At 34.6% G+C, this 17562-nt stretch overlaps 2 long non-coding RNA genes and 1 pseudogene across 3 annotated transcripts; 1 reads left to right on the top strand and 2 right to left on the bottom strand.

Moving 5' to 3' along the window:
• Positions 1-2680: 2680 nt before the first annotated feature.
• LOC147517282 (uncharacterized) lies at positions 2681-4634 on the bottom strand. Its single transcript, XR_015211415.1, has 2 exons — positions 4330-4634; positions 2681-3061 (listed from the first exon to the last, which is right to left on the bottom strand). It is a non-coding gene; the product is annotated as an uncharacterized LOC147517282 (long non-coding RNA).
• LOC147517283 (glutaredoxin-C13 pseudogene) lies at positions 3060-4003 on the top strand (annotated as a pseudogene). Its single transcript, XR_015211414.1, has one exon. The product of XR_015211414.1 is annotated as a glutaredoxin-C13 pseudogene (transcript).
• Positions 4635-13265: 8631 nt separating the features above from the next.
• Positions 13266-14365, bottom strand: LOC147517281 (uncharacterized). The gene is made up of 3 exons (XR_015213829.1): positions 14232-14365; positions 13713-13773; positions 13266-13516 (listed from the first exon to the last, which is right to left on the bottom strand). It is a non-coding gene; the product is annotated as an uncharacterized LOC147517281 (long non-coding RNA).
• Between the last annotated feature and the right edge of the window lie 3197 nt (positions 14366-17562).

Raw genomic sequence — 17562 nt, 5'->3', positions numbered from 1 at the left:
TCGGCGGAGGTCGGGGAATTCTACGCCCATTACTTGGAACTCGTTGATGGCTGTTGCGAATATTGCGAATCTCATCCTCACCACTTAAACGATCCCACACTATGTTGTGTCGTTAGCGTGTGTTACATTGTGGTGTGACAGATACAACATCATCGGCGAATGGAATGGGTCGTTTCAGACGACGCTTGTAGTAGTTGTTCTGTTTTCGGACACTCTTGAACTTTTTAAGAAGTGCTTCGCGAGACATTTAAATGACATTATCCGCATCAGATGATGGAGAATCGTCAGAGGCAATAACCTCGCGCTGAATAATTTCGCGCATTGGTGGGATGACAGTATTAGGAGGGATTAGCCCGTTATCGCCAAGTTGACCTTGACCATCATGTTCGTGATGATCGTCAATAATTACATCGGGACCTTGAGCTCTTCAAGTATGTGTCATAACTTTTGCAGAACGTGATCGAGGGTGTTGAATACTTCCCCACAGACGGCGCCAATTATGTTTTGACCAAATATGATCAAAACACTGAGTGGTGACAAAAAGATTAAGAACGTAGAAAAGTAGTGAAAAGCGATGGTGATCGAGAGAATGATGAGATTGTACCTTTCGGTTGCCTACGTACCCAAATTATCGATAGGATCAAGTCTCAAGAATGTAGTTATTTATGAAAAATAGTTTGGTATTTATATGTTTAGAGTAGAGATTTTTTGTAGCTTAAGTAATTGTAATTGAACATGACTCTTAATTTATGATTATCTCTTTGATATGAAACGAATCTAGACATAAATTAATATACGTAAGTGACAAGTCATATGGCTAGGGTTCAGCCCTAGACACATGAGTTAATGGGTCTATATATTGATTTATGATATTGCAAATTAGGCCTTAGCCCTGTTGATTAAACAAATAAAATGGAGACCCCTACTAATGGACATTTGCCACGTAGATGGGGGTCGAAACAACTACCTCGTCCAAGAGCGACTCAACAGTCGAATGGCCACTCAGTCTACTAAAGCGCCGAAACATGAGCTACATCTGACTTGATTCTGGCTCCCCCCGTGTGCTTCCCACGTGTGGAACTACTCTCTCATCAGGTCACCCCTCTGAACAGGACAACCTAATGAGAAGGGGCTGTGTGAGGGACTAATATATACAACCAATGTATATTATACAGGTGTCCAACACAACTTATCAGAGAACACTTCTCCCGACGACATCATTACGAACTCATAGCGAACTGACAGTCTCTCCATGAGATCGCCGAGCAAGTCGCCCGAATACTCATTCATGAACTACCATAACAAACTGCCATCACGATGCGCCATCGTAACAGTCAGTAACGGACGAGCCAGCTGTCTCCATCAAGTCCAAAACATCAACAACGCTCATCAATGCTTCGCCATCAATGCTCTATAAAGTCTCACATCAATACGACCTGACCTGACAGAAGAGAAGACAAAGGATCACCAAGAACACTATAAAAGCAAACTCCATTCTCCTTCCATAGGGGGAGAGGAACTCCATCCATGGAGGTTGGATCCATTCCATCCGCTCACCCCAAATCGACTCCATCCGCTAGGGCTGGATCTACTCCCTCCGAGAGATCACCAGATCTACTCCATCTTCCCCTTAGGCTCTCCAGAAGAGACATCTCTATCTACCACACCAGATCTAATTACACCAAATCATAAACTACGTTTGGCTTGATTCAGGTTCCTCAGGGAGAACCTGATATGTAGGCAGTTCGTCCGGAACAAACTCAGTCATATCTACAATTTTCCCCAAATCTATACATTTGTAAGGTTAGACCAAACTTAACGTTTAAAATTATTATTTTCAAAGTAGATTTATTATTTATTGGGAATTAGGAATATTTAGTATTTTCTATTTAGAGTTTAATTAGCTTTAGAAGTGTAGGTTAGATATAGAAGTTTAGGTTTCTTGGTTATCAAGTATAGCCGAGGCCATTGTAGTTTAGTTTAGGAATTCAATTATCAATTATCAAACTATCAAATCCCAAAAACCTAATATACTTTTCTCCCTCAACTTCTACAATTCTTCTATTCAATCTTCTTCCTCCTTAAATCAATCCTCCCTTTTGAAGATCTCCGCATCTTTTCTTCTAAATCTCGTTTATTCCGCATGCACAAAAGAAGGAATTATGGTAAGAAAGAGGGGCTAGTAATTCTACATCAATTATGGTTCAAGGGAGTGCGCCCCCCTCTGATAGACCAAACCAAGAGCGTGCGCCCCTCAAATAGAAACAACTAATTCTTGACCTAACTAAATTATAATCCAAGGGCGTGCCCCCCTCTAATATACCAAATCAAGGTGCGCCCTCTTAACTAAAAGCAGTCAAACCACCGAGACAGGATCATATATGTCCATAAACGCATTAGCCACAACTTGAACTGCCATCACTCAGCAATAAAAAAAAATGGTGAAGTAGTGTACGAGAGCTAGTTTTAGAATGATAAAGTTCATGATATTTGGAAGTCAGACTTGAGGATGGTTTTACTGTTCGATATCCAACCTGGAAGACAAAATTCAAAAATGAAAATAAAATCCAATTCATGCTCGCATTTTGTTTTTAAGGAATGTAACGATCCATAAACACAATATAAATAGTACGTTGTTCGATCAGTTGAGTACTTTAGTATGTAGTCCTGACTCCTGAGGGATTAGAACGTCGGAATTTACCATTGTATTGTGAATAGGAAGACGTATGCATGGTTTACAGAAAAAAGAGAAGACATGTATAAGCGGTTGCAACAGAAAGAATCAAACATAACCGAAAGTCATCTCCTTCTCATACTACAACTTTTCTTTGGATCAGGATTCAGGAATCAGGATACGATGAGCACATGAAAGAAGCAGCACCACCTTTAGTGAATATTTTTGCTTTTTCTTATTCTATACGATGGAATCTATGGAAGCAAAGTTGAATTAATGGTTACCAAAAGAACATGTCGATCGATTCATCCTCACAGAATAGGTCCAACACCCAACTTGATGACTAACAACATCTGGTGATGTATAGATCGATCTTTCGTAAAATATCTGATAATTACATGAAAGATCGAGCAATTAAGGAACAAAGAATAGACAATAATTAGACCAGTTAAGAGATGTCATTTCATCTAGCTGATCATTGACATTAACTTGAATATCCACCTAATGCTAGTCAACAATTGCTACTACATGTGCACAGAGGGGTGTCAAAAAGTATGTATGAAAAGTATGCAACTTGCTGTTCTCTGTGTTGTGATACACAAGGGTCTCTATCCTGAAAAAGTATCCAAGGATGAGGGATCTACGTATGGCACATACTCTTGGAATTTCTTTTCATCAAGAAACACAGGCCATCCTCATAAACTCCTATAAATATATGTAATGTGAACTCAAGCTCTTCACATCCTGAAGTGAAGTGTCAAATATAGTTTACTCTCTTACCATATTCTGTTCTGCTGTATTTTGTCCAAAGAACAGAACATCTCAACCATCGGATCAGAATTCACTTTTGAGTTCGATCTGATTGGTTTGGAGACTAAATAAGTCTGTTTATATACTTACAGTTTTCCTTCACTAGAATATCAAAATGGATAGTATCAATCGACTGGCTTCACAAAGAGGAGTGGTGATCTTCAGTAAGAGCTCATGCTGCATGTGTTATGCGGTAAAGATACTATTTCATGAACTAAGGGTAGATCCCATGGTTCACGAGATTGACCTTGACCCAGCAGAAGGAAGGGAAATAGAGAAGACACTCTTAAGGATGGGATATAGTACACCTGTGCCGGCCGTGTTCATAGGTGGTAAGTTGGTGGGATCAACTAACGAAGTTATGTCTCTGCACCTCAGTGGTTCTCTGGTTCAAATGCTCAAACCATACCAGACTATATCCTGAAGACGGGTTTTTATATTCCATCTTAGAAGAATAAGCTTTATGTCGTGTGTAATAGCTATTAGGTCTTACAACAAGTAGTATGTAGCTTTCTATTAGATTGTGCGCGTGTATGTCCTGTTTTGCTAATAATGCAGTTAAGCATTGTATTACCTTGTTTTAAGTGATATATAATTACTAGTGACAGAAAACTACTGCTAGAGATTAATTATTCAAAAAATACTCTTTCCAACTTCAGTTTTTATTATGGCTATTGAAGGTTTATCTTGAAGATATTCCTTAAGATCGGTCCAAAACATTGCAAAAATATCAATTCGTTGATACCATGACAGGTACATTTCCAATATTATGAACATGTATGTAAGAAATACAGACTAGGTGATTATCGGGAAAAAAAAAACATAGTAAGTGTAGTGTAACTTACCCAGAAAAGAAAAGTTGAACGCATGTATACCAATACTTCATGTAATATATAACAGGCACCACAGAGCATATATGATTATTCATCGAGTTACTCAGCACGTCCCTGATTTGAGTATCATTCAGATTGAGGTTAGAGAATTAGAGCTAAATTATTTCATCTACAACATGGTGACCAAGAATCATCATCCATGTTGCTCTGTGCCCGTGTAAGATATAGAGAAATAACTAAGCTGGCCTTTGGCAAGCAAATGCATAACCAACAAAGTGTGATGAACTAGCCTAGTCATGAGGTAACCCTACTTCATTCAGTTATGCCATACATCTAAACTAAGTTCATAAGTTCTATATATAAAGTTCTATATGTAATTAATCATAATGAAGCACGTATGATTTAGTTCAAAGAACTGTGCGCATATCGATCAGCTTTGTCTTTGTCAAATTAGGGAAAAGGGAAGGATTGAAATTAGTCAAATTAACACCCCCCGCCCCTCTGCCCAAAAAATAGCCTACCAGTTTCCCTACTGTTCCTATTAAATAGCATCGGCACTCTACTTACTTTTTGTTCAATTCTACAATTCTATTGATAAACTACTTAGGTGCATGATATGTTCAGATAAACTTATCTATTGCTAAACGTTAAATATGAACATGAAATCTGCTCTCAGCTCACAAAAAATTCTAGGGGAATCTTTTCATTTCTCAACCGAATGACTGAGATCAACGTACGATAACCTCAAAGTTGCTACAAATTAAAATCAGTAGCCCCTGCAACCTGGAGCATGGGATTTTTATCGTTATAGTGAACTTTGCCGTGTTATTGCTGTAGTTGCCACTAAAGTAGATGAATGAAGCAGTGTCTTAAGTGTTCAACCAATTTGAACTTGCATATATGGTCTAGTAAAATTAGTTATCCCTAACGCTTTCAAGAACTGTGCATTTATATTAATATATGCTCTGAAATGATTTTCCGCGTACAAATATCATGTTGCGTCTGTCTAGGACCAGCCAAATATTTTTCAGAGAGAAAATTCATAGAGCTTCGTGAAGCTACTTGTCTACAAGATATTCTATACTGAAAGATGCAAATTTCATTCTATCTTCCAAAAAAACACTTTGATATCATTCGAAAAACTGTTATACTAGATAATTTATTTATTCTTCCATCCAGGTCAAATCCTAATTTTCTACTTTATTTGCTTACTTTTTTTTTTATTATTATTATTAATTCCAGGAATTTCACCTCTCCTTCGGCACAGTTGCATTCCCTCAATCCCTCATATCCAGAAAGGCCAAAAGCAGACTTAGCATTTTACATTATGTGATGCTTATTAAGACATAGATTCCCTTACATCTAGTAAAAGAAAGCTCGAAATGACCCTCTCAGTAATGGCATGTATATGATATATATGCATGTCCTTCTCAACTACAGATATTTTAGCTACAAACGAATTAATTCCACCTCTGCTTAATGTCCTCTTGCACTACTAGATTCCTGGTCCCAATCCCGGCTAAAGTAGGGGTCGCATTATCACTGTAACACTTAGTGATTATTAATGATCGATGCATATGTAATTACATTAGGACGGGTGTATAGTAGTAAGTGACCGTGTGTGTTGCCTCAGATCAAATTAATGGACAGATTGAGGAAAGTAAATCAGAGTGACCATGTATGTTAGCGGATTCCCTGTGGACAAAGAGAATGAAAACCCACATGGTCTATGGACAAAGAAAGTGACATAGCAAAGTAGTGGGTGTGAACAACAGAACAAGGGGAATCACACAATGCAGTTACCAAAAAAACAGACTATCTCGACCGCTTACCATTATCAATCTTCTCAGATATAAGAGACTGATATGTACCGACATGTACATTGCAGTGATATGTCCCGAGGCAGGGTGAGCCTATCTTTATCTGATGTGCATTTGATAAAAGTATATATTCCCTCCGCCACTCATACCCATAGAGCGAGCGATGTCGACTCCCATGGTCTTCCTACTCTCATATTCAACCTCAAAATGTATGATTTAAAGCTATGCAACAAACAGACTTCACAATACGTAGGCATTGATATATAACATATGCAGGGGTATAAGCACAAATAGTGGGTTATAATCATTCCTTTAACCAAAACCGGGACTAATATCAAGATAACAAAGTATTTGAGTGTGGCGAGCAAATTAGCTTGCAAGACTTGGAGGCAATTCCAAGAGGGCTTCGAAGCAAAAAAAAAAAAAAAAAAATCCTTTACATGAGTTATCAGACTAATATATTATCAACATATAATGTCTCCAATAAATGGTTAAGATCATGGAGTCCTATATCAGTCAACTAGATATAACATATCAATTTCACCGTCTCCATGTCACCATTACCACTGTAGGTTAGGATTGGAGAACTGTATGATCAGTGCCTCAATATCGATTGGAATATAATGATGAAAATCTTTGTACAATTAATCAAATGGATTATATCCATAACCCACTTACCACCGTTTAGCGATTGTAATGGAACACTTTTCTTGCTAGAGGCAATGAATATAGATTTGAGTTCTCTGTAATATTGGTTAAGTTAGAGAATGGCGTTCAGAGGAATCTTTACATGTCTTACCGGAGAGCATCACAAACAAAATTTCAAGTTCAGTACTAAGGATTGTAGTTTTGCAGCTTGATTCTCTTCAAGTGTGATCAAAATTAATATCTGTGATAGTAAAAACCTTCGTCTTAGAATCTGTTATATATCCTTTCTAGTATACTAAATAGGACCTTGCAGGCCGGAAAATGGTGTCTCAAATAACTTGACAACCTAACCTTCTACAACATCGAGGCAGGATAATCTTACCGTTAACATGTAAGCAAGGGCTCAAGGCCATTGGGGGCCCTAAGCAAAGTTCTAATAGGGGGCCTTCTCAATTAATACCAAAAAAAATTGTTTACAACTTATTGCTTTATTTATATTATTTCATCATATGAATACAAACTCTCATCTTTTATCCCAGCTTGGGACTGGCAATGTATTATCAAAATACTTGCGGATTTAAAAGGGGTTTTTTTTTTTTTTTTTTTTTAACATGAAGAAATTTTAACATTTCACAAACTTCAATTAAATTTCATTTTTCTTACTTTTTGAGCTGCAAAATCACTAATTAAATCTTTGTATTCAAATTCTTCTAGAAAATCTCTTTCTATAGATAATATAGCTAATCCACTCAATCTTTCTTGTGACATGGTTGATCTTAAGTAAGATTTAATTAACTTTAGTTTTGAAAAACTCCTTTCTACTGAAGCAACAGTTACAAGTACTGTCATTAATATTCTATAAGCGATATAAGCATTTGGAAAAAATTGTATTCTTTTTAGATAGTTCAATATTTTAATTGCGGATTCATTTTTTGTATCTAAAATTTCTCTTAGTAGTCTTAATTCTAAAAACAAATCTATACCATCAATATCACAACACTCTCCATGTTTTAGAAAACTTTCAAGATTAAGACAATATTCTTTTAACCTATCATCATCTATTGATTTCAATTTTTTCATGTCAAATAAAAATCCGAACGTTTCTTCAAAACTTTTTAACTGTTCAAATCTATTATTAAAAGATGATATCGCTTGATCAATTATATATAAGAAAAAATTAGTTCTAAATGACTCTTCAGGTGTTTGAGTTCCTTCATTGTCAACATTCTCATCAAATTGTCTCTTTATCCGAATTACACGTTTTTCACGAAATACCGATTCTATATCCATTTGACATGCAATATCCATGGATGCTATTTTAGCCTTTTCAAATCTTTCTTCTCTGTACTTTTAAAAAAATGTGATTAGACCTTTTATTTGATTTATAGCCATGTCAATGGGCATATCTTTAGATTGTAAATCCTTACTAACCAAATCCACGTACAGTAGCTAATATATCATGCCAAAATACCATTCCAAACAAAAACTCATAATTTTCTAAATCATGCAATGCTAGACTTTCAGCTTCACCCTTTCTTTTTGGATCCTCGCTAATTTTTCCTAGCTCAAGTAGAGCATCCCTAATTTCTGGCGCTTGAGTAATCAATCTAAACTCGACTTTCCCAACGTGTTGGTGACAAAGTTTTCACTGTATATTTAGTTAAATACTAACATAAAATATCCCATCATTTTGTAGAGGAAAAAAACAAATAATAAATACGTTGCAAAATTCCAAAAAATGATATTGCCTTTGAACAAGAATTCGCCATATCACATAATACTAAATTAACACTATGACATCCACATGGAGAGTAAAATGCTCTAGGATTTATATCTAACAATCTTTTTTTGGACACCTTGATTTTTACCTTTCATATTTGATCCATTGTCATATCCTTGACCTCTAATATCGTTAAAATCTAATTTATATTCTTCTAAAACACATAATAACTCATTAAAAAGTATTTTACTCGACTTGTCTTCTACTTTTATAAAGTCTAGAAAATACTCTTCGATTCTTATGAGACTTGAAGAAACATCTACACAACATAATATGACAGTCATTTGTTCTTGGTGACTAATATCAGGAATGCAATCAAGTATAACAGAATAATATTTTGCTTCCTTAATTTTCAGAATAATTTTATTTTTTATTTCAGATGCCAACAATTGTATCAATTCATTTTGTATATTGTGACTAAGATAATGAACCTTTACTTTATCATGTTTGATACGCCGAAGATGTTCTTGCATAATTGGGTCAAACTCTGCAATCATTTCAATTAAGCTAAAAAACAGGCCATTATTAGCTTCATAAATTTTCTCATTCTTTCCACAAAATGCCATATTGTTTTTAGAAATTGTCTTAACAATAGCAATAATTCTTAGTAGTTATTTATTGCTACTAAGAATTATTGCTACTGTTAAGACAATTTTTAAAAACAATATGGCATTTCGTGGAAAAAATGAGAAAATTTATGAAGCTAATAATGGTATGTTTTTTAGCTTAATTGAAATGATTGCAGAGTTTGACCCAATTATGTAATAACATCTCCGGCGTATCAAACATGATAAATTAAAGGTTCATTATCTTAGTCACAATATACAAAATGAATTGATACAATTGTTGGCATCTGAAATAAAAAATAAAATTATTCTGAAAATTAAGGAAGCAAAATATTATTCTGTTATACTTGATTGCACTCCTGATATTAGTCACCAAGAACAAATGACTGTCATATTACGTTGTGCAGATGTTTCTTCAAGTCTCATAAGAATCGAAGAGTATTTTCTAGACTTTATAAAAGTAGAAGACACGTCAGGTAAAGGACTTTTTAATGGGCTATTATGTGTTTTAGAAGAATATAAATTAGATTTTAACGACATAAGAGGTCAAGGGTATGATAATGGATCAAATATGAAAGGTAAAAATCAAGGCGTCCAAAAAAGATTGTTAGATATAAATCCTAGAGCATTTTACTCTCCATGTGGATGTCATAGTGCTAACTTAGTGTTATGTGATATGGCGAATTCTTGTTCAAAGGCAATATCATTTTTTGGAATTTTGCAACGTATTTATTGTTTGTTTTCTTCCTCTACAAAATGATGGGATGTTTTATGTAATTATTTAACTAAATATATGGTGAAAACTTTGTCACCAACACGTTGGGAAAGTCAAGTTGAGAGTGTTAAAGCATTGATTACTCAAGCGCCAAAAATTAGGAATGCTCTACTTGAGCTAGCAAAAATTAGCGAGGATCCAAAAACAACGAGTGAAGCCAAAAGTCTAGCATTGCATGATTTAGAAAATTATGAGTTTTTTGTTTGGAATGGTTATTTGGCATGATATATTAGCTACTGTGAATTTGGTTAGTAAGGATTTACAATCTAAAGATATGCCCATTGACATGGTTATAAATCAAATAAAAGGTCTAATCACATTTTTTTTAAAAGTACAGAGAAGAAGGATTTGAAAAGGCTAAATAGCATCTGTGGATATTGCACTTCAAATGGATATAGAACCGGTATTTCGTGAAAAACGTGTAATTCGGAGAAAGAGACAATTTGATGAGAATGTTGACAATGAAGTAACTCAAACACTTGAAGAGTCATTTAGAACTAATTTTTTCTTATATATAATTGATCAAGCGATATCATCTTTTAATAATAGATTTGAGCAGTTAAAATTTTTTGAAGAAACGTTCGGATTTTTATTTGACATGAAAAAATTGAAATCAATAGATGATGATAGGTTAAAAGAATATTGTCTTAATCTTGAAAGTTTTCTAAAACATGGAGAGTGTTGTGATATTGATGGTATAGATTTGTTTTTAGAATTAAGACTACTAAGAGAAATTTTAGATACAAAAAATGAATCCGCAATTAAAATATTGAACTATCTAAAAAGAATACAATCTTTTCCAAATGCTTATATAGCTTATAGAATATTGATGACAAGATTACAGAACTTGCTTTTTCAAAGATAAAGGAGTTTTTCAAAACTAATGTTAATTAAATCTTAAGGGTTTGAATAAAACTCTTCTTATCATTCTGGTCAAAAGAATTGATAACATTGTCCAGAATGGACTTCTGAAAGCTGTGAAGCTTCTAATATGTAAAAAACTTATGCCTGTTATCATAGACATAAGGTAACTCTAGATTATCAAATCGTACTTTTCTTTTACCAGTACTGTTAGACTTTCTAGGAAGATTATGCGAAGAACTCGCAATGGTGCTGATATAATCAGACTCCAAGGTTTTACCCTTGTTGTTGCTGTTAGGTTGACTAACAGGCTCCTGGGAATAATCCCAGTTAGCAGGGAGGCCTATATTGTCCTCAAAGTTGTTGGTATTTCCAACATCAGCAGTATCCTATAAGGATTTAGAGGCCACTGGTGGTTGCTCTGAGGGTTGTCCATATAATGGATTCTCCAATGAATGGAGCATTTTGGATTCTGTAAAAGACATTAAATTATGTCTTAGATGCACATGATATAATCCCGGAGAAATATTCTCTGAATAGTAATGAAGAGTATGTCGTTTCCAAAATATTTGGATACTCATAGGAACATATGTTTGTGAATTATATTTCACAATCTTGGCTCTTTGTGTCCTGCAAAGAAGAAGAAATAAATTCAAAAACCAAATGGTGATTCTTGAAGTTAGTGTAAATACCATATTTATCAATTTTATTAATAGGAAAAATGTTATTTAGAAAAGGAGTTCCCAGTATAATTTGCTGGGTAAGATATTTTATTGATAAAAAGGATAGAGGTATATTAACCTCATTTTTACTAATAGCAACCTTAGTTAATTTATGCTGAATAGCTATTTTACTACCACTAGCACTGGTCATAGTTTGAGTAGTAGTTTCAAAATATTTTTGAGGAATTAATCCTTCTTGGATGTAATTCATATCTGCACCACTATCAACTAAAGTAATATAATCAGTAAAAATATATTTTTTGTTAATAATCAAAGTTATAAAAATATTTCATTTTCTAGAAAATATAGTGAAAATAAAATTGCAATGTTGAAAGTCTTTGTCAGATTTTTCTTCTGTAACTTCCTCAAATTGGTGTTTCTCAATTTGTAACATTCTTTGTTTTAATTGAATTATCTCCTTGTTAAGATTCTGGACCTCAGTTTTCAGGTCAGGAGAAAAGAGTGGTTTTGAAGAACTAGGTTTATTCTTTCCTGGGCAATCAAAAACCTCTTTAAGATTGTACCCTTCAGAGGGATCAACAATATCATCATTTACTGCTTTAAAGCAAATTTTAATTAACTTTAGCTTAGTTTCTGGATTTGTAATAGTATCTATAATATCTAAAACAGATTGTTGATCAAAGGTTAAAACATTAATAGTCAACCCATTCATCTGTAAGATAGCTTCCATGCTATCACATTTTGATTGCAACATGTTACATTGACATGGTGATTCCTTATCTGAAGAACTAGAATAAGGATCATCAGATTCATTTTCTGATTCAGAAGAACTAGTATTAAGTAATAATTTACTTAATTGTAATTTAAGATCTTCATCAATTTCTAAATTATTAAGTTTTTGTTTGGTCTGACACCTATTGGCATAATGACCAATCTTTCCACATTTCAAACAAGTAACATTATTTTTGTTATGTGGATTATTGTAAAACTCCTTATTAGATTTCCAATTTTTATTGAAAGTCTTCTTATTCTTACGAGAATATTTTCTCTTGTAAGGTCTCTGGGTTTGATGAGAAGAAATCTTCTTCTTCCTCTCAGGAGGAATATCATAAGCAAATTGCTCACAAAATTCTCCTAACGAACTCTTTCTTACCAAAAAGATTCTGCTTTTTAAGCTAATGTTGTAGCTTTAAATCATTACAAAGGCTAAGACCTTCCTGAATGACATGATTAATAAGACTCTCATACGTATGAGAATTATAACACTACAACAGAACAACACTTTTGTGACGGCTAGGAGGCATCAGAAATATTTATTGTGACGCCTACAAGGCGTTGGAATTTAGGCGTCTGTGTTGGTGTTAGAAATTTTTGTGACGCCATTATGCCGTCACAATTCACATATTTACTGATGCTTGTACGCCGTCACTAAATGTGTATTACTAACGCCTGTATGCCGTCACTAAATTTGCATTACTAACGCCTGTACGCCGTCACTAAATGTGAATTACTAACACCTCTATGCCATCACTATTGAACTTTCGAATCGCCTAAAAAACTGGCGCTATAACTTGGCGCCAAAACAAATTAACGCCTCAGTGCCGTCAGTTATCATAAATTTGTCTTTTTTTTTAAAATGTTTACTGACACCTGTCAGGCGTCACAAATTATTATTTATTTGAAAAAAAAATATATTTGTTTTTGGTTTCCATTCTTATATTTATATATTTTTTTTCCTTGAAATCACCTGCATAAATACAACCACATAAACCCCAAACAAGCAATTATACACAAGGAAAATCTTAGTAATAACCATCACCAAAATTTGACTAAGTATATATATCACTAAATAATGAATAACATGTAGATTAAAAGATATAAATGTATGGATATAGCAGAATCTACCAACATACTATTTCAATATAATCCCTATACAACAACTCAATATCACATCCTAAGAAGCAAGAGCATGGGGTCCTTGATGATTCTCTTGGCGGTCTCGCTCTAAAACATACACACCCTGGACCAAGCTGGTAGCTACAGATCTTCGGTGATGTGTATTTTTCCTTCATAAAAAGAAAAAAATTCATTTCAACTAGACCTTAGTCAATACAAGCTAAAGAACCACTAAAACAAGCTATTGATTAGTCAATATACACAATTTTCACTAACCGTGCAGTCGCAACATAATATGCTCTTCCACTTGCATGATTTCACAAAAAAAATGAAGTTTACTAGCATTTAGACTGTTAAGAGTAGAACCTTTTCAGCACTCCTAAACCTCGGCTTCCAACCACAGGAGAATCAAGCTTCAAGTCATCAACTGCATCACAAGAGAATCAAGTTTACTTCTTGTCTAATAAGGGACTATGCACTCTAACCTTCACCTACAGAGAAATTAAACTCAGCTACAACTTCCTTTGAAAAAATATTAATCGTTGTGTCGAAGAAGATGCACCTTTCAATGTTTGTTTACTACAACACTATCCAACTTATAAAGAACAATTATGCTAATTTAAAATTTCTAAAATTATCATTGATCCACGAGAGCGGAAAAAAAAACACCCAACTCTTATCAATAGTACAACATATAAATTATTAGATTATATGTAAAATATATCCGTGAATAACATAAATGATGTGATCTAGTTACCAAGACAACAAGATCATAAGTAATTAAAAAAGTAACAGTTCAATTTCGAACTACTCACCTTTCTTTCAAAGCAAGAATTCTAGAATTAAACAAAATGGGCTATAGTATGCTAAAGACAGAATTCTGACCTTCACTTTCTTGAATACATCTCTGAATCCTAACTCTCTAAGCACTTGCTCGCGAATTCTGCAGAGAAGCTACAAAAATCCAGAAAATACAACTTTAGCAACTGAACCTTATACTCCTAAAAGCTACCAAGTTTTACTGATCACAACATAATTAGGAGGCCCGCCATGGCTTTCAGGATCTTTCTTTATGTCCTCCAGTAACTCTGTATACCTAATAATACACAGAATTATCAGAAAAAAATCCAACATATATATTAAGCAACACTTGATAGTAGTACCTTTGAGCAAACTTTTGAGCCTTAGCAGGAGCATCAACAACACTAGTGTCACTTTCTGCCCTTTGTCTGCCAAGAAAATAATTAGGATTCATCAAAGCGGAATCAGCAGTAATAGGCCTTCTCAATGGCTAATTAGGCATACTCATATCAATAATAACAACACAGTTTTACGGTGATGTTTCTCGTACACATATATACTTATCTGATTCCATCGTTACATGTGTAATTCCAATACTAGGCAACTACAAATCACAAAAACATAATCAGCTCAACATTCAATAATTCAGATCCAACAGATCTGAAGACTAAGTAAACTTTAATCAATCAAATCGATATTGAAACTAAATAGATCACATCAAAATGTCTGGTTAACAAATCTCTTCCGAAGTTGATGCGCTAAAAGAACGGCATCAATCTGCAAGAATTGGACTTATTTTAGCCCTAACAGTCCCATATAAAATAGCAAAGGTAAGAGATTTCATTGAACTAAATAACAACTAAATATATACACATGTTCACTTGTGTTGACATTTTTACAAACAAACGCCAGTTCTAGTGTTAGCAAGGCCAGGTTGAAATCATCTGGTGGAACAAATCTATAGAGGATAGAACGTAATTATTACAAAGGTAATAAAAGACAATGTGGTGGAAGGTGTCAGTTAGGTTGTAGAATCTTAGCTCCTACTAGGTAAACCTAGCCATTTGGATCATACTATTTTTTTATTTGGATCTGAATTATCTTTTACTGATTAAGGATTAAAAAATATATATATCCCCCATTCCCTAATATACTACAATAAAAACGTAAAGAAATTACCCACAGAACACAACAAAGTAGTTCATGATTTCAAAATTCCATTATCTGCTTAAAAGAAAGAAAGAAAAAAATAATAGAAAAACGAAACGAAACACACTTAAAATATATCAAGGTAGTCACCTGCTAGTGGTACCTCCATTGTAGCCAGTTGAATATGAAACAAAGACCCTTTCCAAGTATATGTATGAGAGCTCTCTTGGTCTGAGGTTTATCACAGAAATACCAACAACTCCTAATTCGATAATAAACTCAAGGTGCGATATCATTCAAGATCTTGCTTGGCATACATGAAGTGATGCGATAATCTTGGTAAACTTCCTTCCAGAGAACCCTTGTGATGGATGGTACATATTCAGTGAACCTAGCAATTATTAATTCCCCAATTTCTACAACGCGTGAAACTTTACTTCTAGTGCACTTTCCTCTGAAGAAGATTTCTCCATCCTCGTTAAGTTAAATTGGTGAACAACAGTAATGCTTCCACTTTGAACTTTTGTATCAATCATTTGTTTACCATAAGGATCCTCCCACGAGAAATTTGTGGTAGAAAGAGGCTCTAACTGGATCCAGGCATCATCAACTAATGCTGATTCTTTTGTTAACTGTTCTATTCTCAAATCTGTCAAACCAAACTCCAAATGGTCAGCTGTTATATAGATAAAATTATTCAAAAAAAGTGAAACATACAAACATTCTTTGATTTGTATGTAAATATGCACCCAAACTAGGAAAAAAAACAGTCAATTATGAGCACATGATGAAGATATTTTGAAACCATGTAAGAACCTATTGGCTGAAAGGGCACTTTCATAACTTAATTGGCACTATCCAATTTGAGTTGATCAGGCATACAATCAGTTATGTCCATTTTCTGCATAGTTTCTTGTGGTGGACATCATTCTTCATAAATACATTAGAACCTGACTCGTGTTTTGTATAGTAAGATTTATTGATGCCATAGAAATGCATACAATAATATAGACCAAAGCCATAGACCCTTACCCCACTAGCAAGAAGCTAAAGAAGGCTATGCATAGAAATTGTATAGGGACGGTATAGGCGGTGGAATTTAACACCGATCTGCACCTCACCTTATGCTAAACAATATTAGTACTTATATAATAAGGACATACCCGACAGGACCATCTTCGGACCTTAAACGAAATACAACTAGAAATCTTGATCCCTCCTCGTAGCCTCGGGTCTCCGTCTTGGGAATCTCCTAGCTCCATTCTCGCTTCCTCAAAACCACAAAAAAGGTATCCTCTTTCATAATTTCAAAAGGAATACACCATTCAGATCACCCAATCGGACCTACACACATCGATCACACATTCAAAAATATTTATGTGTAATTTCAATAGGTTCATTGTTGCTCTCACGACGTACTTTCGAGACATGAGAAATCAGGAACGTAAATCACAGTTTCTTTCTCAGACAAGTAGCAAGTAATAAAAAACTTCCGCTAAGCAACACGCACGCACATAATTGAACCACATTACCACAATAACGTGAAGATGAGAATGCTTACCATTTTATTAAGATCCTCGAGGCTTGGTAAAAACATTGCTTGGAAAAGCATGTTGTAGAGAAACTGGACGGTCACCCAGTATTACTTTGCCACCATACTTCATTGCTTCTTCAAATGCCACATGAAACTCAGAACCAAGAAAAACCTCGAGGTTATTAGCAACCTTAAATCCAGGTCCACAATCAATCAAACAAACATTTCTAAGATCCAGATCATTTGCACTTGAACTGATGAGGAAGAAATGTAAAACCCATGTATTCTAGAAACGCTATAAATTCATTAAGTCTAGGACATGCCTTGGCAAGAAATCAGCTGTAAATAACTCCAAATAAGTTCATGTTGCTCTTCTTCCAAATAGCTTCCTACCCCTAAATCGAGCAGTGGCAGCAGCAGCAGCACCAACACCAACACCTAAATCGAGTAGCAGACCTATAGAAATTCTATTATACTCAATGGCTCACTTTAAACATTGATGAATTAGAAAAAAAAAAGTTTTCGGCTAATTACCTTGCTGCCCAATGCAAAACCCTCAAACTTCTCCACCTCTACCTTGTCCAAGAACCTGAAATGATATAATAAATCAATCAATCCATGGTAGTAAAACACAGTAGTCACCTTTCTCTCTCCTCCTTTATCCGAACTTGAGACCGGCAATGCAAATTCTTTTTGAGTTGCATTGGCGGAGTTAAAAAAGGGTTAGTAAAC

The sequence above is a fragment of the Coptis chinensis genome, chromosome 2 (assembly GCF_015680905.1).
Source record: "Coptis chinensis isolate HL-2020 chromosome 2, ASM1568090v1, whole genome shotgun sequence".
Taxonomy (NCBI): domain Eukaryota; kingdom Viridiplantae; phylum Streptophyta; class Magnoliopsida; order Ranunculales; family Ranunculaceae; genus Coptis; species Coptis chinensis.
The sequence above is the reverse complement of the archived record's forward strand: the minus strand, read 5'-3'. Positions and strand labels throughout refer to the sequence as shown.